General features: G+C 38.3%; 1 protein-coding gene and 1 pseudogene across 2 annotated transcripts in view; one reads left to right on the top strand and one right to left on the bottom strand.

The window, feature by feature from the left end:
- Window positions 1-22,560, top strand: part of Hpse2 (heparanase 2 (inactive)) — a 905,145-nt gene that overhangs the window by 159,610 nt on the left and 722,975 nt on the right. The window lies entirely within an intron of this gene.
- On the bottom strand, window positions 3,965-4,534 carry LOC106008867 (ubiquitin-conjugating enzyme E2 D3 pseudogene; annotated as a pseudogene).

Here is a 22,560-nt window from a genome sequence, read left to right as displayed (position 1 = left end):
TTCTCAAATGGTAAGTAATGTTGATCTTTTTTCATGTATTTACTGGATATTTGTACTTCATCAGAGAACTGTGTATTCATTTCAGCTGTCCATTTGGATTGGGTCTTTAAATTTTGGTGGAGGGGTTATTTTATTGAATTCTTTATATATTATATATATTAGTTCTTTGTCTGAGGAGTAGCTGGTAAAATCTTTTTCCCATTTTGTAGATTGTGTCTTCACTCTGTTGCAGAAGCTTTTTAATTTGATGTGATCCCAGTTGTTGATTCTTTGTAATACTTCTTGTGCAACCAGGTTTTGTTCATAAAGTCTTTACCTACACCTATGTCTTACAGAGTTTTACCTATTCTATCTTGCAGAAGATTGTTTCTGCTTCAATATTTAGGTCTTTGATCCATATGATTTTAGTTTAGTACATGGTGAGATATATGAATCCAGGTTCAATCTTTGGCATGTGGAAAGCCAGTTTTCCCAGAACCATTTGTTAAAGAGGCTGTCTTTCTTCCATCGAATGTGTTTGACCTATTTCTGAAGGATGAGGTAACTGAGTGTGCCTGGAGTTGTTTATGCATCTTCTTTTCTTCTTGATTGATCCACAAGTATTTTTTCCCCAATACCATGCCATTTTTATCACTGTAGCTTTGTAGTATAATTTGATACCTAGAATTGCGATGCCCTCTGTCTTGCTTTTATGCCCTGAATTGTTTTTGCTATTCTAGATCTCTTCTCATTCCATATGAATTTTAGGATTATTTTCTCTAGTTCTGTGAGGAATGCTATTGATACAGACATTCTTTTTTTTAACAACTGAGTTATGATCCTGCAATGGGGTTGTTAAGTGATTTGGTTTCTAAATGAGGAATTGTGTATAGTATTTACATTACTATATTCAGAACAAAGAAATGGTCAAAGGAAACTTCAGCTTGATAACTTTGCTTTTACTTGCATAATTCTTACATGAGATATAGTAATGTGTAACAATATAAAACTATTGTGCTCTACTGTATATTGTAGTCACAAAGTTACAGTACTCTATAAAAGGGTTCCTGTACAAAAAAAAGGCATTCAGGCTCTATAAACAAGATGGACAGAACAGTACACACACAAAAGAGGCTGGTCATAAGTCTGAGCAATGGGTCATAAGTCTGCAAGTTAAACAATTAGGCCATTAAATGAGAAATGTCTACATTTTGACTGCAATTACATTAAATCTGTATTAACAGTTTTAGAAGAATGGCCATTTTCACTATATTGATTCTGCCTATCCAGGAATAGGGGATATATTTTTATTTTCTGATATACACTGTGATCTACTTTTACAGAGTATTATAATTTTCATTGTAGAGGGCTGTCACATGCTTAGTTGGGATAATTCCTAAGTATTTCATTTTTCTCAAAACTGTAGTGAAAGATGTTATGTCCCTAATTTCTCTTCGGGTGATTTATTTATTGGTGTTCAGGAATTGTATTAATTTTAAGCATTGACTTTGTATCCTTCTACACAACTCAATTTGGTTATTTTTATTTTATTATTAATTTTATTGATATATTTTAGGTATACAATATAATGACATTCCATCACTGGAAATTTGCACCTTTACATAATCTCTCTTGGATCGTATTTTTTCCCCATTCCCCTGACCTCCCTTCAAACCCTCCATCCCTCCCTATTTACAAAGACTTTGTTTCCATTTATTCATTTTCTCATATTAATTCCATTCCCTTCTTTTCTTTACCCTACTCCTCCAACTTCCCCTTCCCCTTTGCCCCTTTTCTTCCTATTTCACATTATCTATTATACATTTTAGTCCTTATTTATACTTTCAGTTTTTCACACAAGAGAAACTGTTCAGTATTTACGTGTGTGTCCTATTTATTTCATTTAAGAGTATGGCCTCAATGTGCATCCATTTAGCTATAAATGTCTCTAATTTTCTCATTTTTTGTGGCTGAGTAGTACTCCATTTTATAAAACAACCACATCTTCTTTATCCAGTCTCCAGTTGATGAGCAGTTGGGATGCTTACAAGTTTAAGCTATTACAAATTGTGCTGCTATGAACATGGGTACACATATGTCTCTGTGATAGGATTCTTTTAATTCTTTGGGGAAGATACCTAGCCGGGGAATAGCTGGGTCAAATGGGACTTGCAGTCTTAGTTTTTTGAGATATCGCGATACTGATTTCCACAGTGGTTGCGCCAGTTGACACTCCCAATAGTGGTGGAGCAGTGTTCCTCTTTCCCCACAGCCCCACCAGCATTTGTAATTCGTTGATTTCATGACAGCAGCCATTCTTTCTGGGGTGAGGTGGAATCTCAGCATCGTTTTCATTTGCATCTCTTGAAGGACCAGTGATGTTGAACATTTTTTTGATATGTTTATTTGCTCTTTCTACTTCTTTGCCTGAGAAATGTCTGTTCATTTCAGATATCCATTTTTGGATTGGGTCTTTAAATTTGGGAGGTCTGATTTTTTTAAGTTCTTTATAGATGCGAGATAGTAGTCCTTTGTCTGAGGAAGAGCAGGTGAAGATTTTTTTCCCACATTGTGGGTTGTCTCTTCACACTGCTGGTGGTTTCTCTTGCTGTGCAGAAGCTTTTTAATAAGAAGAAATCTCACTTGTTGATGGTTTGTGCTAGTTCATGGGCAACTGAGGTTTTGTTCCTAAAATCTTTTCCTACACCAATGTCTTCAAGAGTTCTACCTAACCTCTGTTCCAGCCAGTTCAACATTTCCATTTTAATATTTAGATCTTTAATCCATTTTGATTTTAGTTTAGTGCATGGTGAGAGATATAGGTCTAGTTTTAATCTTTGGCAAGTTGAAACCCAATTTTTCCAGCACCATTTATTACAGAGGCTATCTTTCCTCCAGTGAGGGTGTTTGGCTCCTTTGTCAAAGATGAGATGGCTGAGTGTGTCTGGAGTTGTTTCTGCATCTTCTGATCTGTTCCACTGGTCCTCAGGTCTGTTTCTTTGCCAGTACCATGCTGTTTTTATCACAGTAGCTTTGTAGTATAGTTTCAAGTTGGGGGTTGTTATACCCCCTGCCATGTCTCTGTTGCCTAGAATTGCTTTTGCTGTCCTGGGCCTCTTCTTGTTCCAAATGAATTTTTGGATTGTTTTCTCAAGGTCCATGAAGTATGCTGCTGGGATTTCAATTGTGATTGCATTGAATCTATATAGCACTTTTGGAATTATGGCCATTTTCACTATGTTGATCCTTCCTACCCAGGAGTAGGGGATATCTTTCCATATTCTTTTTGGGTTTTTTTGTTTATGCAACTTTAATGAAGGCAAATAAATCAATTAGTAGCAGAGCTATTAGTTGATCACTCATCCATTGACTACTTGCATCATTTACTCAGTGCTATATTAAACAGTGTTTTGGAAGATAGATTAACTAATAGCTCCAAGCCTCCCAACAATTTAAATGAAAATTACAAAATGTTTTGAGACCCTATTTTTGAATACAAAGGATGTTTGAGTTCCAATTTCCATTCTCTGTAGAACAAGAACAGGTCATTCCTTTACTGACATGCATAAAATACATCACATTTTCTGTTCTGCTGATGGTATAAATTCAATACCAATTCTCCAGCCACATCAGCTATGAGCATAAAGTATATCACGTAACCTCAAATCTCTAACAATGGAAGGCTTAACAAGAATGGATGCTGCTAGAATAATGCTGCTTCATTGCCGTGACAACTGAGCATCCATCTCCCCCACTCAGCTGGCTTCTTAAGCAGTTAGAGCTGTGAGGAATGGTGTAGTCTCATAACTAAGTTAGAGTGAAGACATTGGCCACATAATACACATGTTCCATGTTTTTTAAAAAAATCTGTATCTTGGACAACTGTTCTTTTGTAACTACTTTACAGTTTCTAAAAGAAGTTATTGTGCAAAGCTGGAAGAGCTTAAGTCTTCTCACATGAGCATGTGAATGAATGGAGGGAGGTAAACAAAATTTAAAATTAAAAAAGATGAAGTCTGATAGGGGAGCAGCTGAGTAAGAAAATCAAAAACAAAACTAATTTAAAGTTTATTCCAGCTATAATGCAGGTTATTCTGATTTTAATAATGGCATACTTGGCATATTTCTGAGTCCATTCTCAAGATATTCTGTTGTGCTTGTCTCTGTCTGTTTTATAGATCCATGCAATCTCTGGCACTAGGGGATCTTCTGGGTTTGGAGCACATAGCAGTGAACAAATGGATAAAAGAACTTTAGAAATAGTTAAAGCAGGAGACCACTGTGATCTTAGGAGATCGAGACAAATGCTGTCATTACTGTTAATATTTGGATGATAAATTCTTGTTGTAAATACAACCTTAGGTGGTTTGAAGGGGTAGTCTGTAGGAAAATGAATTGTCAAAAAGAATACACCACCTTGATATGGGCTGTCATTAGGTCCCATAATTGTGGCCTGCCAATGAAACATGTCATCCCCAACTGGACCTGCAGAACATTGTGCTGGAGGGTCACAGGCCAAATCGCTGACTTCCTTATTAATCCTCTTCAGTGCCATGGTCCGTGCTGTCCCGGCCCTTGGTGTCCGCATGTGCTCAGTCCTGTCGTGTGTCTGGGTGGTCCTCAGCTCCCAGCGGTTCAGACATGGCCAGAAGCTGGGGCTCCTTGCCTAGTGTCACCTCGGCTTCCTCCCGCGCGGCTCCTGCACCTCTCTGCCCCACAGGGCTCAGTGCGACACCATCACAAGATGTCCGCCAGCAACCATTTTCTGATATCATCTTCAATCTCTCTTTTCAGAGTGCTGTAGTTTTCAGAGAAGAGGTCTTTGATTTCTTTCGTTAGGTTGATTTCTAGGTATTTCAGTTTTTTGGATGCTATTGTGAAAGGAATTGTTTGCCCTATTTCTGTCTCAGCGAGTCTATTGTTCCTGTAGCAGAAAGCTATTGATTTTTATGTGTTGACCTGTTATCTAGCTACTCCACTGAGTTTGGTTAAGTCTAAAAGACTTTCGGTGGTGTTCTTGGGGTCTTCTTTATAGAATATCATGTCATCTGCAAATAATGACAATATGACTTCTTCATTTCCTATCTTTATTCCCTTTATTTCTTTCTCTTGTCTAATTGCCGTGGCTAATGTTTCCAAAACTATATTGAACAGGAGTGGTGATAGTGGACATCCTTATCTTGTTCCTGATTTTAGTGTGAAGGATTTCAGTTTTTGACCATTTAGTATGATATTGGCTGTTGGTTTTTCATAGATGGCTTCTATCAGTTTGAGGTAGAGACCATCTATTCCAATTTTTTGTAGGATTTTTATCATAAATGCATGTTGGATTTTGTCAAATGCTTTTTCTGCGTCTATTAAGATGATCATGTGGTTTTTGTTCTTGGCTCTATTGATATAGTGTATTATGTTGATTTGCATATGTTGAACCATCCCTGCATCTCTGGGGTGAATCCCACTTGGTCAGGGTGTATGATCTTCTTGATGATCTTCTGCATTTTGTTTGCCAGTATCTTATTAAGGACTTTTGCATCTGTGTTCATTAGTGAGATTGGCCTATAGTTCTCTTTTTATATTGGGTCTTTCTCTGCTTTGGGGATCAAGGTGATGCTTGCTACCAGGAATGATTTTGGGAGTATTGCTTCCCTTTCAATTTCATTGAAGAGTTTAAACAGTAGTGGCAGTAGTTCCTCTCTAAATATCTTGTAGAATTCAGCAGTGAAGCCATCAGGACTGGGGCTTTTTTTAGTTGCTAAATTTTTAATTTCATTGATTGATATTGGATTGTTTAGAAATTTTAGGTCTTCTTTGTTCAACTTTGGTAATTCATACCTATCTAGGAATCTGTCCATTTCTTCTGTGTTTTCCATCTTATTGGTGTATAGGTTCTGGAAGTACGTATTGACGATCCTCTGGATTTCTGCTGGGTCCATTGTAATTTCACCCTTTTCATTCCAAACCAACTCTTGGCTTCATTAATTTTGTGTACTGTTCTCTTTGTCTCCATTGCATTGATTTCTGCTCTGATTCTTATAATTTCCTCCCTTGTATGGGCTTTGGTTTTGTCCTACTCTTCTTTTTCTTTCTTTTTTTTTTTGTACCGGGGATTGAATTGAGAACCTTGTGCTTGCCAGTCAGGTGTCAGCACCACTGAGCTAAATCCCTGGCCCTTTGCTTTTCTTTTTCTAGAAGGTTGAGTTTCAGCATCAGGTTGTTTATTTGCACTTGCTCTCCTTTCCTAATATGAGTATTTACTGCTAAGAATTTTCCTCATATGACTGCTTTCATTGTGTCCCATAGATTCTGCTATGTTGTATTGTCATTGTCATTTAATTGTAGAAACTGTCTGATATCTTCAATTTCCTCTGTGACCCACTGGTTATTCAGAAATGTATTGTTCAATTTCCATGTGTTTGTGAGATTCTTGCTGTTTCTTTTGCTATTGATCTCCAATTTCATCACACTATAGTCTGATAATAAACAGGGGATAACTTCAGTTTCTTTGCACTTAATTATGTTCTATGAGCTAGTATATGGTCTATTATGGAGAATGACCTGCGTGCAGCCAAAAACAATGTGTATTTTGATTTTGTGAGGTTGAACACTATAAGCATCTGCTAAATCCATTTGTTGAAGAGTTGGATTAAGTTCTACTATTTCATTGCTTATTTTTTGTCTAGTTAATCTATTTGTGACAGTGGGGTATTGAGGTCCCCCACTACAATTGTATTAGTGTTTATTTGATTTTTCACATTTGTTAGTATTTGTTTTATATAGTTGGGTGCACTAGTATTTGGTGGAGATATGTTTATGATTGTCACCTCTTCCTTTTGGATTTTTCCCTTCACAAGGATGTAGCGTCCTTCTTTGTCTCTCTTACTCAGTGTTGTTTTGAAATCCATTTGATCTGCAAATAGGTTAGCTATTCTTGGCTATTTTTGGCTTCTTGTCACATGGAGTATTGTTTTCCTCCCTTTAACTTTCAGTCTATGAGATTCTTTTTGAATTAAATGTATTTCTTGTATGCAGCATATTGTTGGATTTTGCTTCTTGACTCATTCTTGCCAGTCTATTTCTTTTGATTGGCAAATTGAGACCGTTAGCATTAATGGTTATAACTGATATGTATTGACTTATCCTTTTCATGACTTTTCCCTTTGTTGGATTCTCCCCTTTGCATTTAATTTCTTGTCATCCTGATGGATTCCTTGTACTGGACCTCCTGGGGTTTTGATCCTCATTGTCTTTCCCTAGGATATTGTTTAAAATTTTTTGGAGTGCTGGTTTGGTATTCATTAAGTTCCTCAGTTGCTCTTTGTCATGAAAAAGTTTTATTTCTTCATCAATTTTGAAAGATAGTTTTACGGGGTACATCAATCTGAGTTAGAGGTTGTTTTCATTTAGGGCTTGAAATACTTTACTCCAGGCTCTTCTTCCTTGAGGGTTTGTGTTGAGAAGTCTGCTGTGATTCTGATGGGCTTTCCTTTGTATGTGATTTGTTTCTTTTCTCTAACTGCTTGTAGAATTTTTATCTTCTGTTGAGTTTCTGGAATCTTAACTGTTATATGCCTGGGTGTACATTTTTTTTTATCAAGGCTAGTTGGAGTCCTATATGTCTCACTTATTTGTATGTCAATTTCTTTTCCCCTTCTTGGAAAGTTTTCTGCTGTTACTTCTGTGAACAGTTTTTTTTATATCCTTACACTTTCTCCTGTTTCTTCATTGACTCTGATCAGTCTTATATTATTCTTCTTTGTATTGTCTAGCAGCTGCTGGATTAATTTCTTATGATCCCTTACTATTTTTTAAAAATTTTTCTTTTCCTAGTCACTAACTGCAACCTTGTCTTCTTTTTTTTTTCTCTTAAATTCTTTTTTTTCCTGAAATTCTTTTATTGGTACATTTTAGGTATATAATACATTTACATTTATCATTGGGTATTTGTACCTGTACATGATGTATCTTGGTTCTTATTTTTTTCCCCAATCCCCTTCCCCCCTCCCTATTTGCCATGGCTTTGTTTCCATTTTTTTTCTTATCTCATATTTGTTCCTTTCCCTTCCTTCCTTTCCCCACTTCTCACACTTCCTCTATTTCTGTGGATCTTTTCTTCCTATTTCACATTATCAATTATTCACTTTAATCCTTATTTGCACTTTGTGTTTCTCATACCAGAGAATGTATTTGGTATTTACACTTTGTGCCCTATTTATTTCACTTAAAATAGCGCCTAAATGTGCATCCATTTAGCTATAAATGTCTCTAATATCTCAGTCTTTATGGCTGAGTAGTACTCTATTTTATAAAAAAAACCCCACATTTTCTTTATCCAGTCTCCAATTGATGGGCACTTGGGCTGTTTCCAAGCTTTAGCTATTACAAACTGCCGCTCTTAACATGGGTGTGCTTATGTCACTGAGCTATGATATTTTTAATTCTTTTGGGAAGATACCTGGCAGAGGAATAGCATGGTCAAATGAGACTTCTAATCCTAGCTTTTTGAGGTATCTCCATACTAATTTCCACAGTGGTTGCACCAATCTGCACTCCCACCAACATTGGAGAACGGTTCCTTTCTCCTCAAAACCCCACCAACATTTGTTATTGGTTGATGTCTTCATAGCAGCCATTCTTTCTGGAGTGAGGTGGAATCTCAGTGTCATTTTCATCTGCATCTCTCGAATGACCAGCCATGTTGAACATCTTTTTGTATGTTTATTTCCTGCTTTTATTTCTTTGTCTGAGAAATGTCTCTTCATTTCAGATGCCCATTTTTGAATTGGGTCTTTAATCTTGGTTGGTCTGAGTTTTAGGAGTTCTTTATATATTCTAGATACAAGACCTTTGTATGAGGAATAGCTTGTAAAAATATTTTTCCACCTTTTAGGTTGTCTCTTAGCTCTGTTTGTGGTTTCTCTTGCTGTGCAGAAACTTTTTAATAAGATGAGATCCCAGTTGTTGATTCTTTGTGCTAATTCCCATGCTACTGAGGGTTTCTTAATAGTGTTTTCCTAGGCCAATGTCTTCAAGAGTCCCACCTAACTTATCTTTCAGCAATTTTAGTATTTGTGTTTTAATATTTAGATCTTTAATCCACTTTGATTTTAGTTTAGTGCATGGTGATACATGTGGGTCTAGTTTTAATCTTTGGCAGGTTGAAATCCAGTTTTTCTAATACCATTTATTAAAGATGCTATCTTTCCTCCAGTGAGAATGGTTGGCTCCTTTGGCAAAGATGAAGTAGCTGAGTATGTCTGGAGTTGTTTCTGCATCTTCTAGTCTATTCCTCTGATCCTCAGGTCTGTTTCTTTGCCAGTACCATGGTGTTTTTATCAGAGTGGCTTTGTAGTAGAGTTTCAAGTTGGGGATTGTGATACCCTCTGTCATGTGTCTGTTGCCTAGAATGTCTTTTGCTATTCTAGATTTCTTCTGGTTCCAAATTAATATTTGGATTGTTTTCTCTAGTTATGTGAAATGTACTGATTGAATTTCAATCAGGATTGCATTAAATATACATAGCTTTATTGGAAGTGTGGACATTTTCATTATATTGATTCTTCCTACCCAGAAATAAGATGTGTCTTTCCATTTTCTTATATCCTCTTCGGTTTTTTCAGAGTTCCATAGTTTTCAATGTATTGGTCTTTTGCTTCCTTCATTAGATTGATGCCTAGATGTTTCATTTTTTGGAGTACTAATGTGAAATCAATTGTTTCTGTAAATCTCTCAGTGAACTGTTACTTCTATACAAGCATGGTATTGATTTTTGAGTGTTGACCTTGTATCCTGCTACTCCACTGAATCTGTCAATTAGGTCTAGAAGTCTTTTGGTGAAGCTTTTTGGGTCTTCTATGTAAAGTATCATATGGTCAGCAAATAATGATGGTTTAGCTTCTTCCTTTCCTATCTTTATTTTTTAAAATTTCTTTCTCTTATCTAATTGCTGTGGTGAACGTTACAAGAATTGTAGTGCACAGGAGTGGTGATAGTGGATAACCTTGTATTATTCCTGATTATAGAGTGAAAGTTTTAAGCTTGTGACCATTTATTATGATGTTGGCTCTTGGTTTTTCATAGATAGCCTTAATCAGGTTGAAATAAAGACCTTCTATTCCAATTATCTGTAGGTTTTTTTTTTTTTTATCATGAATGGGTGTTGGATTTTGTTGAATGCTTTTTCTGCATCTATTGAGATGATCATATGATTTTTGTCCTTGGCTGTGTTAATGTAGTGTATTACACTTATTGTTTTATGTATGTTGAACCATCCTTGCATCCCTGGGATAAGCCCATCTTGGTCAGGGTGTATGATCTTCTTTTTTTTTTTTGTACCAAGGATCAAACTTGGGACCTTGTGCTCATGAGGCAAGCACCAAAACCACTAAGCTAAATCCCCAGCCCTTATAAAGAGATTTATTAGGAAGAATTGTGTTTTTCTGGGGGGGGTGTTCCAGGGTTTGAACTTGGGACCTTTTGCTTGCAAGGCAGGTGGCAGAACCACTACGCTAAATCCCCAGCCCTGTATGATCTTCATGACCCTCTGTATTCTGTTTGCCAGTATCTTGTTGAGGAGTTTTGCATCTGTATTCATTAGGAAATTGGCCTGTAGTTCTCTTTTTTTGTTGGGTCTTTCCCTGGTATTGGAATCACAGTAATCCAGGAATGAATTTGGTAGTGTTGCTTTCCTTTCAATTTCACTGAAGAGTTTAAAGAGTAGTGGCGATAGTTCTTCTCTAAATATCTTGTAGAATTTAGCAGTGAAGCCATGAAGACCTGGGCTCTTCTTTGTTGATAAATTTTTAATTATATTTTCAATTTCACTGATTGCAATTGGGGTTTTTAGGATTTTTATATTTTCTTTGTTCAACTTTTGTAATTCATATGTATCTAGGAATCTGTCCATTTCTTCTGTGTTTTCCATTTTATTAGAGTACACATTCTTGAAGTAGGTATTGATGATCCTCTGGATTTCTGCTGGATGTGTTGTGACTGTTCTGTTTTCATTCCTACTTGCATGGATTTGAATATTTTCTGTCCTCTTTTTGATAAGGTTGGCTAAGGGTTTATCAGTTTTATTTATTCTTTCAAAAAACCAACTCTTGAATTCATTGATTTTTTTGTATCATTCTCTTAGTCTCCATTGCATTGATTTCTGCTGTGATCTTTATAATTTCCTCCCTTTTATGAGCTTTGAGTTTGTCTTGGTGTTCTTTTTGTAGGAGCTTGAAGTTGAGCATTAAGTCGTTTATTTGAGTTCTGTCTGTTTTCCTAGTACGGGCATTCACTGCTATGAATTTCTCATATAGAACTGTTTTCATTGTATTCCATAGATTCCTGTATGTTGCATTGGCATTATTAATTAATTGTAGAAACTGTCTAATTTCTTCTTTAATTTCCTCTTTGATGCATTGGTTGTTCAGGAAAGTGTTATTCAATTTCCATGTGTTTGTGTGGTTCTTGTGGTTTTTTATGCTGTTGATGTCCAATTTTATTGCACTATGGTCTGATAATATAGAGGAGATTACTTCAATTCCTTTGCATTTATTTAAGCATATCCTATGAGCTAGGATGTGGTCTATTTTGGAGAATGATCCGTGTACAGTCGAAAAGAATGTATATTCTGATTTTGTGGTGTGGAACACTCTGTAGAAATCTGTTAAGTCCATTTGTTCAAAAGTTTGGTTCAGTTCTAATATTTTGCTGTTGATTTTCTGTCTAGATGATCTGTCTATTTGGTACAGTGTAGTATTGAGGTCTCCCACTACACTTGTATTAGTGATTATTTGGTTTTTCATGTCCATTAATATCTGTTTTTTATAGTTGAGAACACTACCATTTGGTGCACATATAGTTACGATTGTCATCTCTTCTTTGTTCCCGTTACAAGGATGTAGTGACCTTCTTTGTATGTCTTAATTAGTTTTGGTTTGAAATCTACCTTGTCTTCAAATAAAATAACTACCCCTTGCTTTTTTCTGGGTTCCTGTTGCATGGAGTGTTGTTTTCCATCCTTTTACTTTCAGTCTATGAATTTCTTTTTGAATTAAGTGTATTTCTTTTATACAGCAGATTGTTGGATTTTGCTTTTTAATCCACTCTTCCAGTCTATTTCTTTTCATTGGTGAGTTGAGGCTATTAACACTGATAGTTATAACTGATACATATTGACTCATCCTTTTCAAGATATTTTACAGTTGTTGGCTGTTTTATTTTTTATTTTTCCCCCTTTCCCTTTAATTTCTTGCCTTGCCTGGTAGCTTCACTCTGTTGGTCCTTGCTTTCTTTGTCTTTTTCTAGGATATTGTTTAGAATAGTGTGGAGTGCTGATTTGGTATTCATGAAGTTTCTCTGGTGTTCTTTGTTGTGGAAGAATCTAATTTCCCCATCGATTTTGAAAGATAATTTTGCAGGATATAACAGTCTAGGTTGGAGGTTATTTTTTTTTAGGGCTTGAAATACTTCACTCCAGGCTCTCCTTCAATTGAGGATTTGTGTTGAAAAGTCTGCTGTGATTCTGATGGTCTTTCCTTTGTATGTGATTTTCTTCTTTTCTCTAATTGCTTGTAGGATTTTGTTCTTCTGTTGGGTTTCTGGGATCTTGACTATTATATGACTAGTTGTAGATTTTTTTTTTTATCATGGATAGTTGGAGTTCTTAAATGCCTCACTTATCTGTTTGTCAAGTTCTTTTCCCCTGCTTGGGAAGTTTTCTGCCAGTACTTCTGTGAATAGTTTTTTTTTAATATATAATTTGCATTCTCTCCTGTTCCTTCTTTGAGTCCTGTTAGTCTTATGTTATTCTTCTTTGCATCATATAGCAGCTTGTGAATTGATTTCTCATGATCCCTTACTATTTTAAGAAATCTCTCTCTTCATGGTCACTAACCACAGCCCTGTCTTCTATATCTGATATTCTATCTTCATATTTATTTGATCTGTTGTGAATACTTTCAATGGAGTTTTTAATCTCCTGGAAGTCTGTTTAGATATGTTTCATGGATTCCATTTCTTTCCTATGTTGGGCATTCATGGTTTCCATTTCTTTCCTATGCTGGGCATTCATGGCTTCCATCATGGCCTGAGCTCATCTATTTTTTTTTATCTGTTTCTGTTCTAGAGTTTCTAGTCATGTCTTTCATTCTTCTCACCGTCTCTGTAGTTATCTTGGAAATTATTTCTGTTTTGAATTTTTCTAGAGCCTCATTGATTTGTTTTGTTACTTCCTGTGCTATCAGTTCAGGTTGTCCAGGTAGTTGATCATCAGATATTTCCACCTCATTTCCCCCAGAATTTGCCTTTTGTGAGCTGGAAGTCTGGGTTTGCACCTTGCTTAAGTGTCTTCTCATTTCTAATTTTGTTGTTGGTGCTGTTTTTTGTTTTAATTCCTGGGCCTATACTTCAATATTGCTTATTGTGAGTATCTATTAATTGTGTTTAGAGCCCTTATGGAGTGATTACTTCTCACAGATATCTTCCAGGTATAGCTGGTCTTTTTAGGCTTTGAGTCTCTGGCAATCTCATTTTCATTATACCAGAGAGGACAACTCATTAAATCAATTATGACACCTTAGCCCAACTGCTACAATCAGCAACAACAATAGCATCAAACACAGCTTAGAAAATGATAAATTGTGGTAGGAATTATTTGTCTCCTCTAACCATGTGAGCTAGATCAAAGTCCAGAACCAGCCCAAAATATGTTTGTAGTAAATAAACCCTACAATATAGCAAATTTACATTTCAGGATAAGGATTTAGAAGAGGTTTGGGAGGAGGGATAGAGAGATAGGAGAGGAAAAAGTTAGAAGTGAGGCTAGAGGACACAGGAAGATCATGCAAATTTTGAGAGACTGTTGAAGACAAGAGGAAGAGACAGAGGTAAGGAACACTGACAAGAACAGAACAAACTAACAGCCATAGGGAAGCTAGAAACTGTATTCATCTTCCTATAAGAATAATGACAGATGGGCCAGGGATTTACCTCAGTGGTTCTGCTGCCTGCCTCGCTGGCACAAGGATATGAGCTTGATCCCCGGTACAAAAAAAGAAAAGAAAAGAAAAAAAATAGTGGCAGTTAAGAGAAGGGCAGAGAGAGAAAAACAAATATATATATGGGCCTCCCTCAGGGTATGTCTCTGTTGCCTTGTTAGACGAGGTGGGCAGCAGTGTTCAGATCTAAGTTTATTAGCCTCAGCAAACCAGCTGTAGTTCACTTAGATTCAGGCTGATTTCTGGCTGCAAGGCCCAAATTGAGGTCCCTGACCTCTTGCAGGATTGAACTCTGCAAGGTTCTATTGCAGGATCCAGCTGTTCTTCCCCCAAAGTGAGCCCAGGTTTCTATGGGAGGTGCTAATCGCACCAACTTACCATCCATGGTGGTCCATTGTGTCTTTATTGCAAAGATTTTCTTCACTTTCCCAGCAGGCTTCAGTTTTTATTGAGAAGCCTCAGAGAGGCCCTCTCTCTGTTGTTCACTTCTGCTGTATCTTCTGGAGCTCATAACCATGGCCTTTTAAAAATATTATTAATTTTATTGGTACATTTTTGCTATACAATATAATGACATTCATCAATAGGCCAGGGATTTAGCTCAGTGGTGCCACTGCCTGCCTCGCAAGCACAAGGTCCTGAGTTCAATCCCTGGTATCCCCCCAAAATTAAATCTAATGATGGCCTTTTTGGCCTGTACAGTGAACTCCAGGCACATGGTGCTGGCATCAGCAGGATAAAGGAGGTTCCCAGCACGCGGCACTGGCATCGGCGGGATGGAGGAGGTTCCAGGCACCAAAAGTCCTGTCTTTTGTATCTGAAATTGTGTCCTCACATTGGCTCATTCTGCTGTATAAACTATCAATGAAGTATTTAATCTCCTGGATATCTGTTTGCATCTGTTTTGTGGATTCCATCATTTTCCTCAGCTCCTTTATTTTTTTTTATCTTTTCTCTTGATATATTAATCATGTCTTGCACTATGGACACAATCTATCTGTTGTTATCAGAGAAATTATTTCTGATTCCATTTTTTTCCAGATCCTCTTTTGTTGCCAGTTTTGGGAGTCCAGGTGGTTGAGCATCAGATTATTCCATCTCGTTGCCCTTTGGGGTTGCCTTAGGTGATCTTGAAGTCCTGTTTTGAAACTTGTTTATGTATCTTCTCATTTCAAGTGATGCAGCTAACTGAGCCTTTGTTGAGGCAGCTTTTTGCTCTCCCATTGGTCTTCAATTCTCAGTAAGCCACTGAGAGACCTTTTCTTTGATGCTCACGACTGCACCAATTCCTGGGTTCAGAATGGTGGCCTTCTGGATCCCTGTGCTGCGCTGTTGTCTGGGCAGGATTCTGGTTGGGACCTGTGCACACTTGGGATGGTATCTGGGTGTGCCTCTGGCTGGGGCCTGCCCCTCTGCTGAGCTGTTGTCTGGGAGGGCCTTTTGCTGGGGGCTATGCGCCCGAGTTGCTGGTGTCTGAGCAGGCTTCTGCACATACTTACCAATGGTATCTGGGTGGGCCTCTGGCTGTTGCTTGTGAGCCTGTGCAGGTGTTTTCCAGGCAGGCATTTAGCCAGGGCCTGTGGGCCCAAGATGCTGGGGTCTGGGAGGGGCCCTGGCTGGGACCTGTGTGCACCTGCACAGCTCTAGTCCACATGGGCTTCTCACTGGGATCTCTTCGGTGGGTGTTTCTGACGTGGGGTCTTTTATGAGGGTGACTCAGATGTGGGGTGATGCTTAGTCGTCAGAATGCTTGACTAGGGCTGAAATATTCACTTCCAAATGATGCTGGAGATGCCAGCCCTCCATACATCACTTCCACTTCTGCTTCTGCTTCTGATGCCTAGACAGGATGGTGGGGCTCTCAGATTGCTTCGCAGATCTTTATCCACTCCAGTCCTGATCCCTGGAGGAATTATCACCCCTTGCTATTTTTAAGAAGTCTTTCATTTGATGATCATCAGCCACAGCCCTGTCTTCTTGATCATATATTCTATCTTCACATTGGTTGCTTCTGCTTCATATGCAGTCAGTAGAGTTTGTAATCTTCTGGATATCTGTTTGCATCTGTTTTTATAGAATCCACTTCTTTCCTATATTTAGCATTTATGGTTTCCCTAAGCTCCTCTATTGTGTTATTATTATTTTTTAAAATCTGTATCTACCCTAGATTCACTAACCATTTCCTTTATTATGGTCATTTTTTCCTTCAGTTACTAGTGTTTTTTCTTTTGTTTTGGTTTTTTTTTTGTCTAGGGACTTACTCATCTTTTTTACTTCTAGTGCCACCATTTTATAAAATTCATCTAGGTGTCTTTTGATTTCTTCTACCTCAATGCCCTCTGGATTTGCTTTGGGCAAATTTGGGGTTTTGGATTGTTTCATGCTTCCTTGTTTTCTCATTTTCTATTTTTTCTATTTAGCCTCCATGTTGAGGCTTATACTTTTTTATGGTAAGTAGTTTTGTCACTTGTATGGAGACTTTTTTAGCTGTCTTGTAGGGATAACTGGCTTTTGACCTTTGAGTCTGTCCCAAGATTCTTCCTCTTTTGTGTATTAGGGCTGAGAAATTCCAGCCTATTTGGCCTAACACCTAGTTCTTTGGTACTGTGCCCTAGTATGTTTATGGCTATCAGACAATCTAGGTATTAGCATATAAGGAAGAACAAGTGATCACAACAACTGTGTTACTTTGCCTAGTGGTACAATCAGTAATAAATATAGTATTAAACACAAACTAGAAATTGACAAACTGCAAGAACTAATACTTTGTCGCCTTTAACTCTAGGTACAAGATTTATAGTTATATGTAAGATCTAAGACAAATCAGAAAGTTGTATATAGTAAATATCCATTTGATGGAACAATTTTACCTCCTTTCAGCATAAAGCAGTATTCAACTATAGTTAAGATACAGTTAACTGCCTATAGATTCATAAGGGCAAATGGTATGGTTGTGGTAGTGTGAAACAAAAAAGAAAAGAAATAGATTATGAAAAATAAAGTCATAGTACATGTGAAGAATGTGGTAAGAGTGATATAGAAGGTCCTGTTAAGAAGTAAATGGAAATTAGTGGTAGTAGATACTGTTAATGGAGATGACCTTCTAGGAAAAGAATAAAGAGTAAGAAGTGGAGATTAAACTAAAGGGAAAGAAAATAATAAAAAATGCTAAGGGAACAAGTTGAAAGAGAGAAAGTGATAAAAGAAGTGGAGAGAGAAAATAAAAGGAGGACCTATTTAAACAAATAAAACAAAGTAGTATTAAAGGGACAAGAAAATGGTTGATATCTCCAACCTCCGCCAAAAGAAAAAAATAGTGAAAAATAAAAAAATGTACCAAGAGTGGAGGAAAGAAGAAGGAAGAGGAAGAAGGAGAAGGAGGAGGAGGAAGAGAAAGAAGAGGAGGAAGAAGGAGGAGGAAGAGGAAGAGAAGGAGGAAGACAAGGAGGAGAAGAAAGGGAAGGGGAAGGGAAAAGAAAGCAGTTTCTATGTATTGCCAGAGGAATGATTTCTTCCCAGGTCAGTACTCTTAAATCTTATAAATCACATTCCTCTTTGCCCCTCTTTATAGTCTATGAGTTTGTATGGAGATTACTCAGTTCCAGGAGACCTTTTTCCATAGTCTCCTGTTTGTGGTAGCCATTCAAGCTGGTGACCTAGATCAGGGAAGGTGTGGAGCCTTGTTACTGAGGCTCTTTTGGACTTCCTCTGACTGGGGACTGATGGTAGTTACCTAATATATATTTCAGTGTCTGTGGAACAGGCTCCCAGTATCATGCAGAGGCCTCTGTAGGTTGTCAGATCTGGCTCTCAGTCTTGTGTATATTCAGAGAGGAAGCACATCTGTCCAAGGCTAATGTTGGCAGATTTCTACAAACCCAGTGAGGGCACAGAGTGGTGGGTGGTGTCTCATGGGTGTCCAGAGTACTGGGCAGAACAGGAAGCCATTAACCCTAGTTGCTTAACAGACAGAGCACAGTCCTGTAGTGTTAGGCAGGGACTGTGTCTGGGGCTTTGGCTGAATGGAGGTTGAAGACTCTGCCATGCCCCGGGTGCTTGGAACACCTTGTATAAACCCCAGTTCCTGGGAACTGGTGTAGATGTCAGACAGAGTTTCGTTGATCTAGGATTGAAGCAGGGCAATAAGAGCTGGGTGTAGGCTGAAGCAAGCCCAGGTTTCTGAGTATGGACTCAATCCGAACCAGTGTTAGCTCTGCTTGCCAGATTAATGTCTCAGTTTGTGTGGGATAAACCAGTGGTGACTCAGGATTGCTCAGGTTCCAATATTTAAGACTCCTGACACTGGCAGTGGTAGCTTGTTTTTCTGCTCAGAGTCTGAGGATGAATGGGGAAATGGGGGAAGGAGTAGCTTTCTGGTCACTTGCCCCTGGTGAGTGCCAGTGAAAAATGCTGCCAGGCTATAGCACCCTATTTGGTGAGGGGACCATGAGGCAAAGGGCCCATATATTCCAAGTTTATCCAGTTAAGCTTGACTCTGCTGCAGTGCTTGAATCCCACCAGCTATTTGACAACTTCTCAAAATGGCAGTTCCTGTGTTGGGTGGGGGCTGAGGGATTCAGGGAAGTCCTGAAAGATGGCTGTGCCTCTTTTAAATTCTTATGTATATGTCTTGTTTGTCTTCTTTCAAATTGATTTTTTATATGAGGGTATACATCCTTTCCCTTCTTCCAATTACCTATGATTTCAGTTGATCTTCTCTGTGTTTTTGGTTGATCTTTTCTGAGTCTCTCAGATATGACTACTCCTCTATTCAGCCATATTGGAATCTCTCATGTGTATTTTATTGTACTTGTTTGCAACACATAATGTTTATATTCCCTGTGTGGAATTGGTACACATACATAAGATATTTTAATTCCTTTTTTCATCCTGTTTCCTTCACCTTCCCTCCATTTCTTGGGCCCCTTTCCTTTGACAAAGATCTATCTTCCTACTTCCTATTATCTGTCCTTTATTTTGCTCTTTATTTATACTTTGAGTTTCTCATATAAGAGAAACCATGTGATATTTAAGCTTGTGTATCTGATTTATTTCATTTAACATTATGGTCTCAAGGTGCACCCACTTTCCTACAGATGACTTAACTTTATCTTTATATATAGCAGCATAGTACTCCAGTATGTGTGTAAATATCGTATTTTCTTTATCTATTATTTATTTATCTATTTTGATGGACAAATAGGCCACTTCTATAATTTATGTAGCTATTATGAATTGTGTGGCTATTAACATGGGTAGGTATGTATTACTGTAATATGAGTGAGTCTTTTCAGAGTCTATAGTCTTGGAATCCAGTGATTCACTGCTAAGATGTATTTTTTTTCTACATTCCTATTTTTGTGTGTGAATGCTGGATTCTGCCCTGACTTTTCCACTTTGCATGGGAAGTCAATGGTGTCTCCCTAAGGCTATTGTCGGTTCAGCAAGTACCACTTTTGGTACCCCTCTGTGTACTTCAAGTCACAATTTTCTCCCTCTGGCTCTATGACCCTTGGGTTTATGATATTCCTCCCTTGCTCCAGAGTCTCCTCTGTCTATACATCCCACACAGTGGCAACTGTCTAAGCTGAGGTATGTCCTTGGTTGCATTGGTGGATGGAAAAAGCATCTGTGCTAACTGGATGGGTATTCAAGTGATGCTAGCACTTTTAGAGCCAACTACCTCTGAAAGCCACATGCCAGACCTTATTGAGGGTGGGGCCCCTGCAGACCTCCCAGCTGATCTTCAACTTCTCAGAGGTTCTACATCCAGCCTTTCCTTGTCTGCAGCTGTTTCCCATGGCCATTTCCCACTCAGTCCTGTGACATGGTGACACCAGAAACTCTAGAGGATAGCTGCTATGCAGTTGCTCTGTGGCTCAGTCCCAATTAACCCCCTTTCAAAATGGCTCCTGATTAAACCCTTTCATGTAAGGCAGGACTGGACTTTCTTCTCAACTTGAATCTACCTTGCTTGAGGAGTCACTTGCAGAGTAAAATGTCATGTTGTTTTGGCAGTTTATAATGGTCTGTGAGCTTCTTTAGAGGCCAGTCCTTCTGGCTCAGTCCACTTTCCTTGGAGCCACCAACTGTCCTGATTTACCCTGCATTAGCGTAGGCAGCTCTCTCTCTCTCCCTGTGAACATTGTGTGCCTCATTTCTTTCTCTGCATTGTACTCCATTTCTCCACCTTCTCTGCAGTGTCTAGTCTTTCCATCAGCATTCTCCAAATTCTTAGAGATTAATCTCTTTCCTTCTCTTCACCAAATTGTTTTCTTCTAGGTATCTCAACTCCAAGTCCCTGAGAAGCTGCATTTCATTGGCAGTCTCTACTCTGCCATCTTACTACAGTTATGTAATTTAGCAGTCATTTTTTTGCCTCCCCCACCCTCATTTTAGTTGTGTTTCTGTGTTGAGGGTTGTGAAACAATTGGGTAGAATATCTCACCCACTTTCTTGTGGTGCTGTTTTTTTTGTTTTGTAAATAGCTGTCTCTTTGTCATGTGTACTGTTGTTGTTTTGTGTGCATGTGAGAATTTCCATTCAGTCTGCTCTGGATGCTAGATTCAGCTTCTAATACTTCTTTCAGAGGTGAGAGTAACTGCTGCACTTGAGTAGTAGCCATAGATTGTCTGGTACCTTAGAATTTGATGGGCCAGTGCGGTGGTGCGTGCTTATTTCAGCACTCTAGAAATCAGAGTCAGGAGAACTACAAGCTCAAGCCCAGCCTGGGCAGCTTAGCAACTTGTCAAGACCCTGTACAGAGGCCCTGGATTCTGTTCCCAGTGCTACCAAAAACATTTTTGATAAGAAAGGTCTCTATTTTTTTCCCTAACCCCTGAAAGGACATAGAGTGCATTATAGTATAGTAGTGTAGAAGAATTGTTAATGATGTTCAGAGTATTTCAAATAGTGTATAAATAAAGGAGAGGAAGAGAAAGAAAAAATGAATAGAAAGACAAAATAAAAATCAGTAAGTGGAAAATGATAAAACATAAAATATAACAAAGATCAGCTGGGATGGATGCAGGGGCCCCATCATTAATAAGGTCTGGCATGTGGCTTTCAGAAGTAGTTGGCTCTGAAAGTGCTGACATTAATCCAATAGTCTGCTTGAATGCCCATCCAACTGCTGGCATCAGGTACAGAGTTCAGTGGTCTGTTTGCTTTTCCCATCCAACAAAGGGACCAAGGACAGACCTCAGCTTGAACAGTTGCCACTTCTTGTGGTATACAGATAGAGGTGACTCAGGAGCAAGGGAGACACATCACAAACCCAAAGGTCATAGAGCTATGGAGAGAAAATTGTGACTTGAGGTGCACTGAGGGATACAGAAAATATTATACATTAAATATAATATATTATTAATATAATAAAAGTGTGAGGAGAGTAGAAAGACACAAGCAGGTATGTAGAGGAAAGTTATGAGAGTTGAGGATGGGAAGGAATGTAAATAGGTGAGAGAGAAGAAAAGTTTCTTTTATCCAATGTTGATAAAATAGTCAATCAAATTTAGTATTCCTACAGAGGAATTGTTGGTGTGGTAATATGTGATAAAACAAAGTAGGATACTATGTAGTGAAAGAAGAAAAGTAATACTTTTAGATATGTCAACACATAAAAAATGTCTATCCATTTCCATATAATAGAAAATTACCAATAAAAGGGCAAAATGATTAAGGGAGAGAGAGAGACAGAGAGAGAGAGAGGGAGAGAGAGAGAGAGAGAGAGAAAATTACTGATTAGGATGAATATCCCTGCACAATTTTTTTTTGCTGCTATCTTTAAACTGCCATGTATAGGAGCCTCATGCTTTCAGGGTTAATGGAAGGGAATTTACTGTGCTCCCTAGCTCTACCCCTTTTCTCTGTGTTTGAGATTCCTTGCTTCGTGTCTTGGCACACCCAGATCCCCATGAAATCACTGATGTCCTGAGTCATACATGAGGTTCTCTCAACTAATATACACTGTTTCTCTCCAGGTGCAACATACCTCTGAATTTCTCCCTGGATCTTACTTTCCACTTTTGCTGGAGGTGTGGAGGCAGAAACCCAAGCCAAGATTGTTTGGTCCCTTGCTCACTATCTCTAGCCTTTACTCATTCTCCTGAGACTTTATCTGATCTGTGGAATCCTCAGTGCCCAGTGCCAGGGAGACAAAAGCACAAGTGTCGATTGATTGATTACCACTTCTGGGCCCTTTGTAATCCTCCAAGTTTCAGTCTTGTTCACAGTTCCCATGGTGTCTGTGAAGGAGGTTAGCACTCACTCTCCTGTTATTATCTCTGAAATCAGGTTGTATCCATCTGGGAGAATTGCTGGTTTTAGCTGCGCTGATAGTGATGGCACCTGAGGTGAGCATCACACAGTGGCCATCTGGCTTCTCGCTGGCTTATTCTTCTGGGCAGTGATGGGGAATCTTTTAGAGCTTTCAGTGATATAAATGGCCCACTGCCGCACATGTGCCACCGTGTGTATCAACAATGCCCTAGAAGTTTTGTGCTTTTCATAGAGTGACTTGATTTCCAGGCCTGTGCTAGAACACAGCCCATGAATGAAGAAGCTCTTTTCTGTTATTTTCTCAGACTTGGCA

Source organism: Heterocephalus glaber, unplaced genomic scaffold, assembly GCF_053883595.1.
Source record: "Heterocephalus glaber isolate CG9 unplaced genomic scaffold, H.glaber_assembly_v1.0 deba00001497, whole genome shotgun sequence".
Taxonomy (NCBI): Eukaryota; Metazoa; Chordata; class Mammalia; order Rodentia; family Bathyergidae; genus Heterocephalus; species Heterocephalus glaber.
This window is presented reverse-complemented; position numbering and strand designations above follow the sequence as displayed.